Genomic DNA, 13336 nt, shown 5'->3' on the forward strand with positions numbered 1-13336 from the left:
TTAAGCATCAAAACCATAAATCAAATGAGGAGTTGTTGGGGAGGGAAAGGACGGCTGAAAGCAGCTGGGTTTCCTCCAGCTTTGCTGCTGTCCTTCCAGGTACTGACTTGGTAGCATCCTCCATGGTCAGGGATGGTTATGTTGGACTTGGACTAGGCTGGGAAGGTTGCACAGATACAATGATCCCTGGTGGCCCCGGCTAGATGGGAAGAGCCAAGTCCCTCAGCTGTGGGTCTGCTGGTGGGGCAGGCCCTTTTTATTCACATAGATGGGTTCAATTGCAAAGTCTTTGCGGCCAGGACTGTTTTCAATCTGGTGGCTGTGCCCAGAATAACAGGAGCAGGATGTCAGTGGGAGCCTCCAGAGCTGCTGCAGCACAAATACTGATCAGTCCCTAACAGATAATGTTTCCTGTCTCCAGCTTTTAAGAGAGCCTTGTGGGACAAGGGAATGGAAATCTTCCTCACTCTTTTACTGGTTGCGGTCTCCAGTTCAGGCAGGTATAACAGGGAAGTGCCTGTTCGCTGCTTCATCAACTCTGGAAGTTCTCCGGATGCCATTGGGGGGACCTGGTGACTTCTGAGAAAGCAAATATGCCCATGAAGGCTCATTCAAGCGATGACTAGCTCTCCCACACCTTGGGAAGCCAGTGCTATCTGTGGCTCTGCCCTGAGGAAGCTAGGTACCGACTGGATAACAGCCAGACCTGGGCGAAATGGCCAGGCAGAGCACAACAAGGGAGCCAGGAGGAAGGAAATGAAGTCAGCCCTGTGATCCACACCAGATGCACACACACTTTGCTACAAGCTCATTACCCCCTCACTATGCCCTGCTCTGATCTGCAGCTGGGGAGCTGCAGTGTGGAAGTGTGGTGATTTGTAGGGACTGGTGTGATCCCACCCGGGCTTGTGTGGTGGCTGATGGACAGCCGAGGCAGAAAATGTTGGGTGGGTAGTGATTACAGAAAATATTTGCATTGTTTATCAGGACATGAAAAAGTCATGGGGTTTAAAGGTTATATCCACCCAGTACAACCAGTAAGCAGTTGCTTAAGGCAGCCTGCTGCTGGGACAACCAAATCACGGCCTCAGGGCAAAGAGGGGAGAAGATCCAGTTCCCCGCAGATCTGCTGGCAGCAGCCCTGGCTCTGTCCTGAGCTCCTGCAGCACCGGGATGACCGTGGCTCCGATCCCAGGGGCCGTGGCTGAGGAAAGAGGAGGCGAGCTCAGCTAGGCGGCTCTGCGGGAGCTTCTGACACCAGGAGATGAGGTGAAAGAGCTGGAGCTTGGCCTTTTCGCGACTCTTAGTAGTGCTGATTTGTTTGAAGAAGTAGCATTTGGAAGGAGAGGGAATGGAGCAGACACAGCTGTGGGGTAGGAGGCTAAAGGAGAAAGAGGCAAGATGAGGGAAGACCATTGCTAGGAGACTTGTTCAGCCAAGCCAGCTGTACATCTCGTGGCATGGTTGGGGTTTTTTTAATTGTTTTTTATACTAACAGACAATTAAGCTGATCTATTTATTTTTTTTAAGTTTCTCTAGTACCGAGTCATTTCCTGGAGGGGTGGGAAGAAAATAGCATTTTTCTCAAAGCTTCAAAAGAGTGTTTTAGGCTTTGGGTTGAGGATTCTTTCTTTCTTTGTTTCTTTCCTCTCTTTCAATGAAACAGTTATGTTTAAAAAAGCATGAAAACAAACCCCAGAGGTTGACAACCCCTAAACTTCTGCCAGAGTTGCTCTTTGCTTACAGAAACGGGTGTCCATGGTGGGCAGCCCAAGGCAGGATACGATACAAGGTGAAGGACGAGACCTGCCAAGCACCAGACTGCCTTGTCATCATGTTCACCCGCGGAGCTTGATGCTTTTTCCAGCTCCTACACACGTCACTGATGTCAGTGCCTGTCTGCTCCGCAGCTCACTGACCTTTCTTCTGGTTTACACATCAAAACGGACTGTTTTGGCAGTGGTTTCCAGTTCAGTAAGCCACATGCCTTTGCACTGTAGTGGACATAGGGCAAAGCCGCTTATAGCCCCCAAAGCTTATGTGTTAATAAATGCTGTTGGTTTGGGGAAGCCAAGTGTGAAACAGTGGTGAGTCTGGATCCGTTTTTGCCAGAAAGCTCTAAGTACAATGTGTTAGTTAGGTCTTTGACTAATAAAAGTGGACATCTGCAATCAAGCTAATTTACTAGAGATTAGAGCCTAATTAAAGCCAAAGAAGCAAAGGGGCTGCCAGCCTCAGAGCTAAGCGCGCACGCAGAGCAGCGTGCACTAAGAAATGCACGGGCTTTTTGAAAATAAACAGCAGTTAAGCCACCTTGAAGGAGAAGCCACACCACCCACATAACTACCAAGCACCAACTTCACTCTGTCCTGTGGGTTGGGGACAGGAGAACCACCAGCCGTGATGGAATGAACAGCAAAAACTTCCGTTGACATCAATGGGTCCTGGACCATCTCATGACCTTTTTTGTTTGTTTGTCATGCACGTCCTGCAGTACTTGGCATCCAGAATGTTCTACGCATAGTTTCTCAGTGGAAAAGGAAGAAAACACACACTTTCAGAGAATAACGCTTGTATCTCACGCAGTTGGCATGACTGGGACCATTGCTCTTGGTTGAGCATTGGTGTAATTAACCTGGGAGTCAGAGTCAGCGCAGTTACCTCAGAGCCAGAGAGGCTTACCTCACTGCAGTATTTAGCCAGTTGTCCTCCCTAAATAGGATGCCATGAAGCCAGTAGTGGGAAGAAAGAAAACTGTCAGAGGTGGGCTCATTGCCTCAGTGAATATGGCAGGAAACCACAAAAGATATGTTGGGACCATGCACAGAGCAAACTTTATCCTGCCTCTACCCCCAGTTTCTCATCTCTTTTTTTCATGGTGCTTGCTAGGACCCTTAGCACCGCCTGATGTGCAATAACACCTGGAATTAAGTGCTAGCCTGAAGCACTAACCCTTGGAGGTCAACAGGCACAAGGTCAACATCAGGCGCTTGTAAAATACAGCCTGTCTGTTGAAAGCAGCTTGATTTCTTATTCACAACAGATTGTATTAACCCATTCTCAACTAAATTGGGGAGGGGCAGTGATTTAACATTTTAAAACAAAAAGAAGCAAGAGGATACTGGTGACTAATTTCCTCCAAACAACGTCATGTTGGTCATCTTCCTCATATGTTATTTGTTTTGCTGATTAGTCTTTAGGTAGATATTCATATATCAACTATTATTTTCCGCTGTGAATTGTGGTTTTCTGCCCTGCAGCAAGTCCAGTTTCCAGGGTAATTGGGAAGCCAACTCCTTTCTAACTACGCAAGAGATGAACTGTGTTTCCTGCAACTTTAATGTCTCTAATGTTAGTGGTTGAGTAATAGCCGGACACAACTGTGTCTTTTGCAGGGAAATACGCCAACAGTTGTTACTTAGAAGTGAATAAAACTTACTTTTTTTTTTTAAATTAAAAAAAAAAATGTTTTGAATTATTTGAAGCTGCAAAAACAGTCCTTTCCAGTCAAAGTTTACCCTTCACAACAACAGGATGCATTGCTCTATTTAAGCAAGTAATAATATTGGTTTTAGTCACTACACATGCTTTGCTTCCTGTTGGGGATATTGCACACAAAACTAATTCATCGCGTATCAGATATCTAATTCATTGCGTATTTACAGATTTTATATACAGGGATGTTTTCTAATACCATCTGTGTGTAAAGAAATCTTTGCAATAAGGTAGCGTGATCTGTTTATTGGCTGTACGAGTGACAATAAAATTAAGGAAAGCAGCCTCTAAACGAGTACATTGCTCTTGTTAGTATTAGCAAAGCCGTGTATATTTAAGGTCTCGATGCTTCTGACTTACAGTTGGAAAAATTTACTGTCACAAAATGTTCATTCTGGTTGTGCAAGACCTTTCACCTACAAACTCCCAGTTGCTTAAAAGGCAATTACTGGGAGCAATGGCAAGATTTAGCCTAAGGACTTACTTCTGCATTTGCCCCCTGCTAATGATCTGCTGGGATTCTGTCATCTCCCAAAACATATGCACAGCAGCAGTAATTCTGATGTCTGTCATTGCTTCCTTACTTATATTAACAATTTATTTCATGGCTGACTTCCCATCTTGCTAAGTTAGTTTCTCCATGTCAGGCTGTACTAATGAATAGAGAACAGATTCTGAGCTCTCTCTCTTCATGGGGGAAAAAAGCACAAGCTCGGCTGAAAGCAATGGCGTTGCTCTGCTATGACCCTGGCATAGGGAGGATCCTCCTCCGCCTTCAGGTAAATGCCCTGAGGCTTTTCTTTCAGCCAGGCAAGTGCTGCTGCTGACATTCTGCTAGAAGCAATTAACATGTCAATCATCTTTGTATTTCAGCAATGCAGTTCCTGTCATAGCGCTGAGGCAATAAGACGTGACAGGCAATGCCCCGTGCCTCCGGACTGAGAGGCTGTAATGAGATCACAAGAACTTCCCTTATGGTGGAGGACAGGCTGGATCTCTGCGCTGCACATTTAGTGAGGTGCTGGGGAAGGAAACACGCGTAGAATCATAGAATGGTTTAGGTTGGAAGGGGCTTTAAAGATCATCTTGTTCCAACCCCCTGCCCTGGGCAGGGACACCTCCCACGACCTGGTTGCTCAAAGCCCCATCCAGCCTGGCCTTGAATACCTCCAGGGATGGAAAAGCCAGTGACAACTTTTGGGTGTGCACATGTAAATCAAGGCTGTGCTGTGGTCTTCATTTGTTTATAGAAATGTATATTTTTTTAATCTCTCTATCTACATGTCAGTGGAGAGGTTTTAATCAGAAAACTATCAACGTTTGCAGATCCAGTGTTTCATTCATCCTCTGAAGTCAGGCTGAACATCTGCCAGCCCAGCTAATTGTTCTAACATTTTCTTGCCGAGCTCGCCACTGCTGGGAAGAGGAAGAGGCTGTTAAGCCATCATCTAACCCCAAGGGCCAAGTTTCCTTGTTAGTGTAAATTGGGAGCCTCCATTCAGTCCGGTGGAGTTAGAAATAAAATCGTGGTCAGAATGGGCGATGCTTTTCCCCAGTGCCAAAGCCAAAAGGGGAACTGGGTCACACTAAATAGTGCAAATAGTGGGAAAAGAGGCTCAAAGGGAACCTTGTCATTGAACTTCACTTTTATCCTCTTGCCACATGAATTATGGTCCCTGAACACTTCATCTCCAGCCGTTGTTTAGCTCCATTATCAATTCCACCTCTCTTCCACCCTGCTTGTTCCTTTGGCCAGATCTTTCACTGCAGTTAATTGACCTGGTTTCACCGGTTTCTGCGAAGATCAGCCAAGCCTCCCAAGCTGGAGAAGTGGGTCACCACGCATCGCCTTCACTGGGGCTTGGGGGGGAGATTGCCTCAACTCTCTCTCAACTGAGGAGCTCTTTTGCTGACACGTGAAGCTCCATTTTCACCTCTGTTTCACCAGGTTATGACTGGCTTCTGTAGGAGGAACACCTGGGAAGTGGTGTAAGGAAAAGGAGGGTCTGGTGACTCAACATCTGTGTGAACCGTTGTGTACGATGGTTCAGATAAATTTAACTCGGGACTTACACTGTTTGAGAAGCTTCAGACGGAAAACAAAACCAGCAGATTGTAAATCCCCAACGAGGGGGCTATTGCCAAACGGATACACCGCATCGAGCGCTTACAAGAAACAAATGGATCCAAGAGGGAGAAATAATCCTTCTGTTAAAAACTACTGCAAACAAAACTGCAAATGTTGCCATCAATGTTGAAATTTGAACTGTGACAGAGTAGAATTTCCATTCCTCAGAAAACTGCATTTTGGCCCAAAGTGGGAAGCAGAAAACTTTCTGTTTAAAAAAAAAACAACCCATCAACAAACAGAAGCCACAGGATCTACGATTTAAACCCATTTGCTTTTCAGGCCATGCTAAAATTATGCTTCAGGTTGTATTTGTTAAACTAAATGTTCAGCTCTAAAAAGACCCAGTCCAGAAAAACAGGAAAGTAACTTAGTGTGTGTGGACAATTTTATTCATTTCAATGGACATACTGGACTATTTCAAGTTAAGCACCAGAGTAAGTACTTAATCAGTTCAGAGCCAAAATTCATCCAATGTCTGTAAGGAAAAAAAAACAATCCTGTCTCAGTACAACTAAAGAAGTGCATTGTACTTTAACCGGTTTCCCTTTTGAAATACAGAGTAATAGCAACTTGTGAAAATAGACACCTCCCAGGCTGAATCACAACGATGCTTGGAAATGAACAATAAAATTCAGGCAGTGACATTTGCTGTAAAACAAAAGAGTCCCACTTCACCCTGGTACTCCCATATTCTACAGTAACGCTATCCCTAGAGTACAGCTGCAAGTGGTTTTCTTAGTATAATTGAATGACTCAGCCCAAAAGGCTTTTTTCCTCTCTTCCCCCTGAGTGACCGATGTGCAGGAAGAGGAAAACATGTTTCACACGGGAAGTTTTCCAGTATCTTCCTGAACTTGTCAGACCTTCCTCCTCTGCTTTCCAACTCTGCAATACTTTTACTGAAACCTGGCCATGGTTAGGCGGAAAAGGAATGGGTAAGCGGACCAGCAGATACACAGAGCTACGTACCATTCCTGGTACCCCTATTCAACACTGCCTTCACTGCCAAATAGAACTTCAGTGTCAATATGAACCTAGCGAGCCCCTGGTCTAGACCACAGCTCTGGCTTTTAACGTGGTTGCTCAAAGCCTTGCTGATGCAAATCAGGCTGAGAGCTGGTGGGAAGGGGGTGTCTTCTCTTGATAACCAGAGCACAGAGAAGATCTGTCAGCCTGGTCACATTCTGAAGGGCTGTGAGACATCATCTCCTATGGCATCCAGTCTTTATTACCTGCTGACAGACGTGAGCATCAACCTCCCTTTTATTATTGAACAAAGCGAAAGCAGTGAGATACTCAGATTCTTGTGGTCATGGGAGAATAAGGAATATTGCTTAGCTGTAGTACAGTGCTCAGCAAATTGTGACTGTCATAGAATTGTTTCAATTACTCCGTCATTATATATTCGGTTAATACATGAAAGCCAAGGCAGGCAAACATATGCTTTGGGTTTTATCTTCTGCATAAGCCTCTAATCTTTCCTCAGGAAATTACCATGTAGTTTATCAGTACCTTGGTGTTAATTTTTAAAAACTCAAGACTTCCAGCAAAAGGAACCGGCCATTTACTGTTTTTCTTTCTTATAAATCTAGTTGTTGTTACCTCATTAACTATTTAGCATTCTGGCAGGTTATTGCAATGAGTTTAGCTTGGCAGAACCTCAGGGTTGTAACCCCTGAAGGAAAATGTCATTGCTCTACTTATCTGATACATTTTGGTTAGCAGAGATTTAAAGGCAGCAACAACAGACCCTTAATAAGATATGCTTGGCAGGAAGATACAAAATAACTATTAAGATGCTTTACATCTGTTTCCTTTTTCATTCATTTTGCAGTATCTAATTGCACACTTAACATTAATCTGCTATCACAGTAACTTGGGTTATTTTGTTTCTGGGTTTAGCCTCCAGGTCACTGTCATTGAATTTCATTACTGCTACTTCAGTGGTAAATGATGAGTGTCTTTTTACCTGTGTGCCCAGACTCCTGCAGTCAAAGCGATTAGCAGCACGTCTCTTTGAACACTCCTGTCGGAGAAAGGTATGAAGAATGACTAGCCTTGCTCTGCTCGTTTCTGTATTGTCAGAGTTCGTATGTGTAGAGTTTGGTAATTACACATAAAACAAGATTTTTGAAGACTGGGGGTAAATCTATGAAAAGCTTTATGCACTTTAGAAAAAACCCTATCTTTTGAGTAAGCATATTTCCCGTAAAGTACCTCATATATAACAGCAGAAGTTGAACAGCAGGTTCAGCAAAAAAAAGGGGAAAACAGTTATTTTTTCACAGGATGGTAAATAAATTTTATTATTTTTTCCTTGCAATGTGAGCCAAAAAGAAGACAAATGTTTCTTCTTTTTAGAAAAATGGGAGAATTTGCTTCTGCCGGTCATTTTTCAAGGTTCGCGCGTACTGGGCTGACTCGTGGGGTATGGGAAGGGTAGGGTCGGGGTTTTGCCATGCAGCAGTGGGCTTGCTGCCCCCCCATGGCCAGCACAAGGGGGTCTCAGAGGGACCCTCTCCATCATCCTGGCTGGCCAACAGCCATGGCAGTGCGTATTATCTGTAGAGAAGAAGAGGTTTAAAAATAAGGTTATTAAGTGCTTCCTAAAAAGGCAGGGCTGACCTGAGCATGGCCTCTGTACTCAGCGCTGTATTTGTTTGCAACTCTGCAGGTGCCCAGTGCGTTGATTGTATTAGAAGTGGATAAATGCAACCCGATAAGGACAACTGTGATGTTCTGCTCCTTGGTAGGAATAATCAATTGCAAATAGACGGGGTAAAGAGCCAACAGAGCGCACAGCGGTTGGCTGAAAAGGTATGGGGGTTAGAGTGGACTGCAGGCTCAATGGGAGCCAGCAGCATCATGCGGCTCTTAATAAAATAAATAAATAAATAAATAAATAAAAAAGAGGAAAAAAAGGCAAACATCATACTGGGATAGATCAGTGAAAGTGCAGTCTACAAGCTGTGAGATCATCCTACTATTCTACTCGGCATGAGTAAGGCCACAGCTAGGGTACCATATCCAGCCCGGGGCGATGCACTTGAGGACACTTGTGGGTCAGCTTGAGAGAGATGGAGAACGGGAATGATTCAGAAACAGAAGTTACAAAGAAAAGCTGAAGGCGCTGCATTAAGCTGAAGAAATAACTGAATAGAGGTAATAACAAATATGTAAATAGCTGCTGTGAAGAGGAAAAGAGGCTATTCTTAATGTTGATTGAAGGAAAGGTTGTGGTGGGCTTAAATCATAGAACCATATAGATTGGAAATTAAGAAACAAAAGGGCCAACAGGAAGAATGGAGACACAACGGACTAGATTGCCTGAGGTTGCCTCACTAGAAAGATTTAAGAACAGGTTGAAACATGTTAGTTAGGATAGTATGGGTTTGCCTCCAAGCAGGACTGGGAGACCTCCTAAAAGCTCACTTGGTTCTATTTCTTATGCTTCTGTGCTTAGATGCAATTGTATTGCTTTTTTAGATGTTAGGGACCAAATATAGAAGACTTTTCTAGGAAACTTCCCCTAGACTATGAACATCAGGGTTTGATCTTTCAGAAACCACAATGACTAATTGTGTGGCAATGTGTGGTAATTCAGTCTGCCAGCAAAACGACTCCAAGACGGCGCAGGGGACTCTCAGCCTGGTGCCCCCTCTGCTTCTTCTCTCTGTTCTGCAGAATTTCTCCTTGAGTTAAAAAGGTGCCGTATTTGGTTTTAAGTAATGGCAACACTTGTAGAGAGTTGGTGAGGAACAAATCCACAATGTGTCTTTTCTGTTGCCTGCTATTGCTGTTCTCACAGAGAGGAGCATGTCTGCTCAGCTGTTTCTATCCTAAATATCTGCATCCTCCGCTGGTCCCATATGTCCAGTCCATTCAGCCAGTGCTGCATACAGAGCATACTTCTGGTAGCTTCATGTCTTCCCTCCAGATTCATTTTGCCAGGGTATCTATCTGTTCAGTCAAAGTTTTCCCCTCTTTGCTGCCAGAATGCCAGGGTGGAGAATTCAAGATGAGTATTGCAAAAACAAAGAGCAGGCTTGGGGCAGGCAGCAGTTCTGGATGTCTTGCTGTTGTTGCTGTAGGAGGCAGAAAGAGTCCCACCAGCGTATGGTGACAGGTAAAGCAACCCCTAGCAAAGCCCCTCAGCGAACAATATGTTCCACAGCTCAGCTCCCTGCTTCCTTATGCACCGATAAAAGCTTGTTACCAGAAGAAGGGGAGAACATCAGGTTTTATCCTGGTGTTCAAGGCAGAATAGAGGAGGTAATGGCTTAAAGAGAAGGAAGGGAGGAGCAGGTAATGGTTTCAGATTTACATCTCTTTTAGTGAGTCCAGAGATGGTCTCGGACTAATTGAGTCTTTTGGTTTGTATGATTTCAGAAAACAGATTTCGAGTGATGTTGAGAAGAAAAAATCAATATGCCTCCCATAAGAAATCAAGATCACCTTTGGCCCTTCTGTGCTTGTACTTTTTAAAAATGAAATTCAAGCTAATTATGATAGGTTTATCCCAGCTGAAGAACATAGTTCAGAGTTTGGACGTGAAGATTGTTTTCATTTGACAGACAGTTGGAAAGGGTACACATGCTTCAACAAAGCATTGCTGGTTTCTGACAGACAGTACGCATAAGCCTAAATGTACTTTTCTATTTTAATTACATGACCAGTACTCATGAACGGGAGCCTGATCTTTATCTCCACTGACCTTGAAAGTCCCCTGGAGGTTTATAATGAAATGAAACATATGTTTTCTGGTGATTTCTGCAAAATGAGGAAACATAAAAACCACTTGTTCTAGTTTTGATTTTTTTCAGCAAAAATGTGATATAACATCAGAGCTTCCACATTATTGCAGGAGAAGTTCTCCACTTTAGTTCCTGAGACATATATGGGATTTGACAGTTTGCAGATATTCGGGTTGGGATTTCATACATTACAGGCTGTCCCCTGAATATCTGCACGCGTGCAAACCACACGAATGGTAATTCCGGCTCTTGCTGATAAATCATCTTAATGGATGATCATCTTAATAGATGAATTATTGTAATGAATGAAATGTGTGTCTACACTTCGGTCACATTAATGACTCTATAGTAGTGGAGACACACACAAACTAGCTTTTAACTTATAGCTTGATTATTGGTCCAGCCACAGTGACCCAGAGCTCTGGCTCTGTCCAGGTTTTGTTTGGTGGCAATGCCTTAGTGCTTACTCCGGTTTCAGACCTGAGCAAAGGCACTGGTTACACCTACACAGAGAGGTCCTACAGAGCCTTTGGAGTGGTCTTGTTACACCCACGCTGAAAGCAGGGACGGGAGTGGAGTGTGAATCAGCTGATCTCTGGAGGTCACCACGGCTGCTTGGGAGCCCAGCTGGAAGCCTGAGTGCCCAGTGAACATCCTGTATGTATCAGCAGAATAAAAATTCTCACTAAGGGGCAGGATAGAAAAAATGGTGGACAAGGACATGAATGCAAAGAGAAAGACATCTACGTGAATGTGCTCAGTGGGAACTAATTTGTCTTTCACCCCAAGTATTAGGTGACTGCAAGGTAGTGAGATAAAATGGTTTTGATGTGATTTTCTACAATTAGTATTCCTTTCTTTTTTTTCTTTTTTCTTTTTCTTTTTTTTTCTTTTTCTTTTTTTTTTTCTTTTTCTCTTTTTTCTTTTTCCCATGGGTTTTCCATTGTTTTTTCTTTTTTCCTCTCTCTCTCTCTCATGTCCTCTCTTCATATCCATGTCTTACTATTTTTCACACTCCTTTTCCCTAAGGCTTTCACTACGCTTCATCCCAGTTCTTCCCAATACAGCTATGCAGATTTACAACCCCTTTCATTTCTCATGACACTGCTTACATTCACAGGGCAAAAATCAGCCTTTTCTTGCCAGGTTATGCAGCCATCGTCCCTGCCACTCCTGAATGACTCTAGACTGCTATTCCCTTGAGGACTAAACTAGATTGGGATTTATTAGACCCTTAGCCCCCTGTTTGAATAATACATGGCCTCAGGCAGCAGGCACTAAGGTGAATGCACACTGTTTCTTTGTAAAGGCCCAGTAAACCATGCTATGGAGTGCACTGCCTCAGGCATTCCTAAACTATCTTGTCCTGTGTCAGCAAGATGCCTTAAGAACTCTCTATAGAGCTTTCACTGCTTCATTTTCCCTCTGCTCCCACCCTCTGCATTTCAATACAGTAAGGAAAGGACTCATCCTTAATTGAAATTCCTTTCATCAGCCCAGATATAGCCTGAACAAAGATACTGACATGAAAAAGCAGTCAAGAACATATCTTTAAAATGTCAATTTGCCAGTGACAGGCATAAAATGCAGTCACTGCAAATCAAGGCTCTAAACCCCCATTGTATATCACATAGCTGCCTCTACTCCCCCCTCCCCCCCAAATTATCCCTCCCATAAGTTCTGATGTTTGTACATCTTTGTTTTCCTTTCCACATTCTTCTCATAACGTATTCACAGCAAATCTGGGGATAGCTGGGTCTTGATTAAACTCCTGCAAATCTTAGAGAGAGCTCTTTTAAAGCCTGAATGGTGTCATTTATCTTAGACTCCTACTTCTGAAGAAATCGATCTTTCAAGCTCTGTGGGTTTTCTCTACTATTTTTTTTCTCTTTTTTTTTTTTTGTTATTCATTCTGCTGAAGTAATTGATGCATTTTTATCCATATAGACCTGTAAGTTTAATGCTACACGGGTTTACGTGGCAGGAAATTGCTATGATCTTGCTCGACGACAGAAAGAGAAATAAGAAATGGAAGTTCTTGCCACTGGCACAATGTAGGGAAGGATACACCCAACAGAAAAAACATAAGTATGGGCCATCTACTGAAGGCTATATTTAGCCTACTTACCCTGGGTGACTAATTTAGGTGTTAAATCTTAAAGTCTTGACTCTACAGAGACCAGGGGCTGGCACTCTGGCATCTTGCGTGATCGGAAACATCCACCGCCCTTTGGCACTTCAAGGCCACGCCGAGTGTGAGGACCAGCTTAAGCTGCCTGCAAATGAGGCAGCGGTGTCGGACTGCCAAGGGTGGATCAAGAGCCACGGCCCCAGTGCCTGCTTGGAAAGGAACAGAGTGCGCTGCTGCCAACAGGGAGGCTTGTCTCTGTGGGGTGGAGGACCCATCTTGTCCCAGGAGCAGCAGTTACTGCCCTGATCTCCCTTCCTCCTGGCAGCAGCAGGAGCAGCAAGGCCAGCCCTCAGGGGCTCAGTGTCTGGCTCTCCTTCCTTGTCCAGCCTTTCCCTTGCTCTCCACTTCCTCTGCAGCAGTGATTTAGCATTAGCCTAGCACCAGTTTGCTGGGGGCAGCAACAGTAGATTTTACATACCTATCCGAGAAACCTGAAATTGGCTCTATGTTTCTAAAGAGCTGTTGACTAAAAAACCTAAAAGTTATTGACACCTTTTTATTACTCCTCATTAGTGCCTAGAGTTTTAGCTGTGAAGCTAAGAAGAAAAAAAACCAAAAGCTAAAATGTAATTATATAACGAAAGACAAGGAAATGGAAGAATACATGGAAACAACAAGACACTGCTGGTCAAAGTGCATAATAGAGGTATCATTGTCAAATCCTGATTCCCTGCCAGTTTTGGCTGCATCACAGGTTTCTTTCTTGAGGCCTCTCTACTACATCCCCATCATATGATCCCTCTTTTCTTTTATTAACTCCTCTGG

This window comes from Numenius arquata, chromosome 11, assembly GCF_964106895.1.
Source record: "Numenius arquata chromosome 11, bNumArq3.hap1.1, whole genome shotgun sequence".
Lineage (NCBI taxonomy): Eukaryota > Metazoa > Chordata > Aves > Charadriiformes > Scolopacidae > Numenius > Numenius arquata.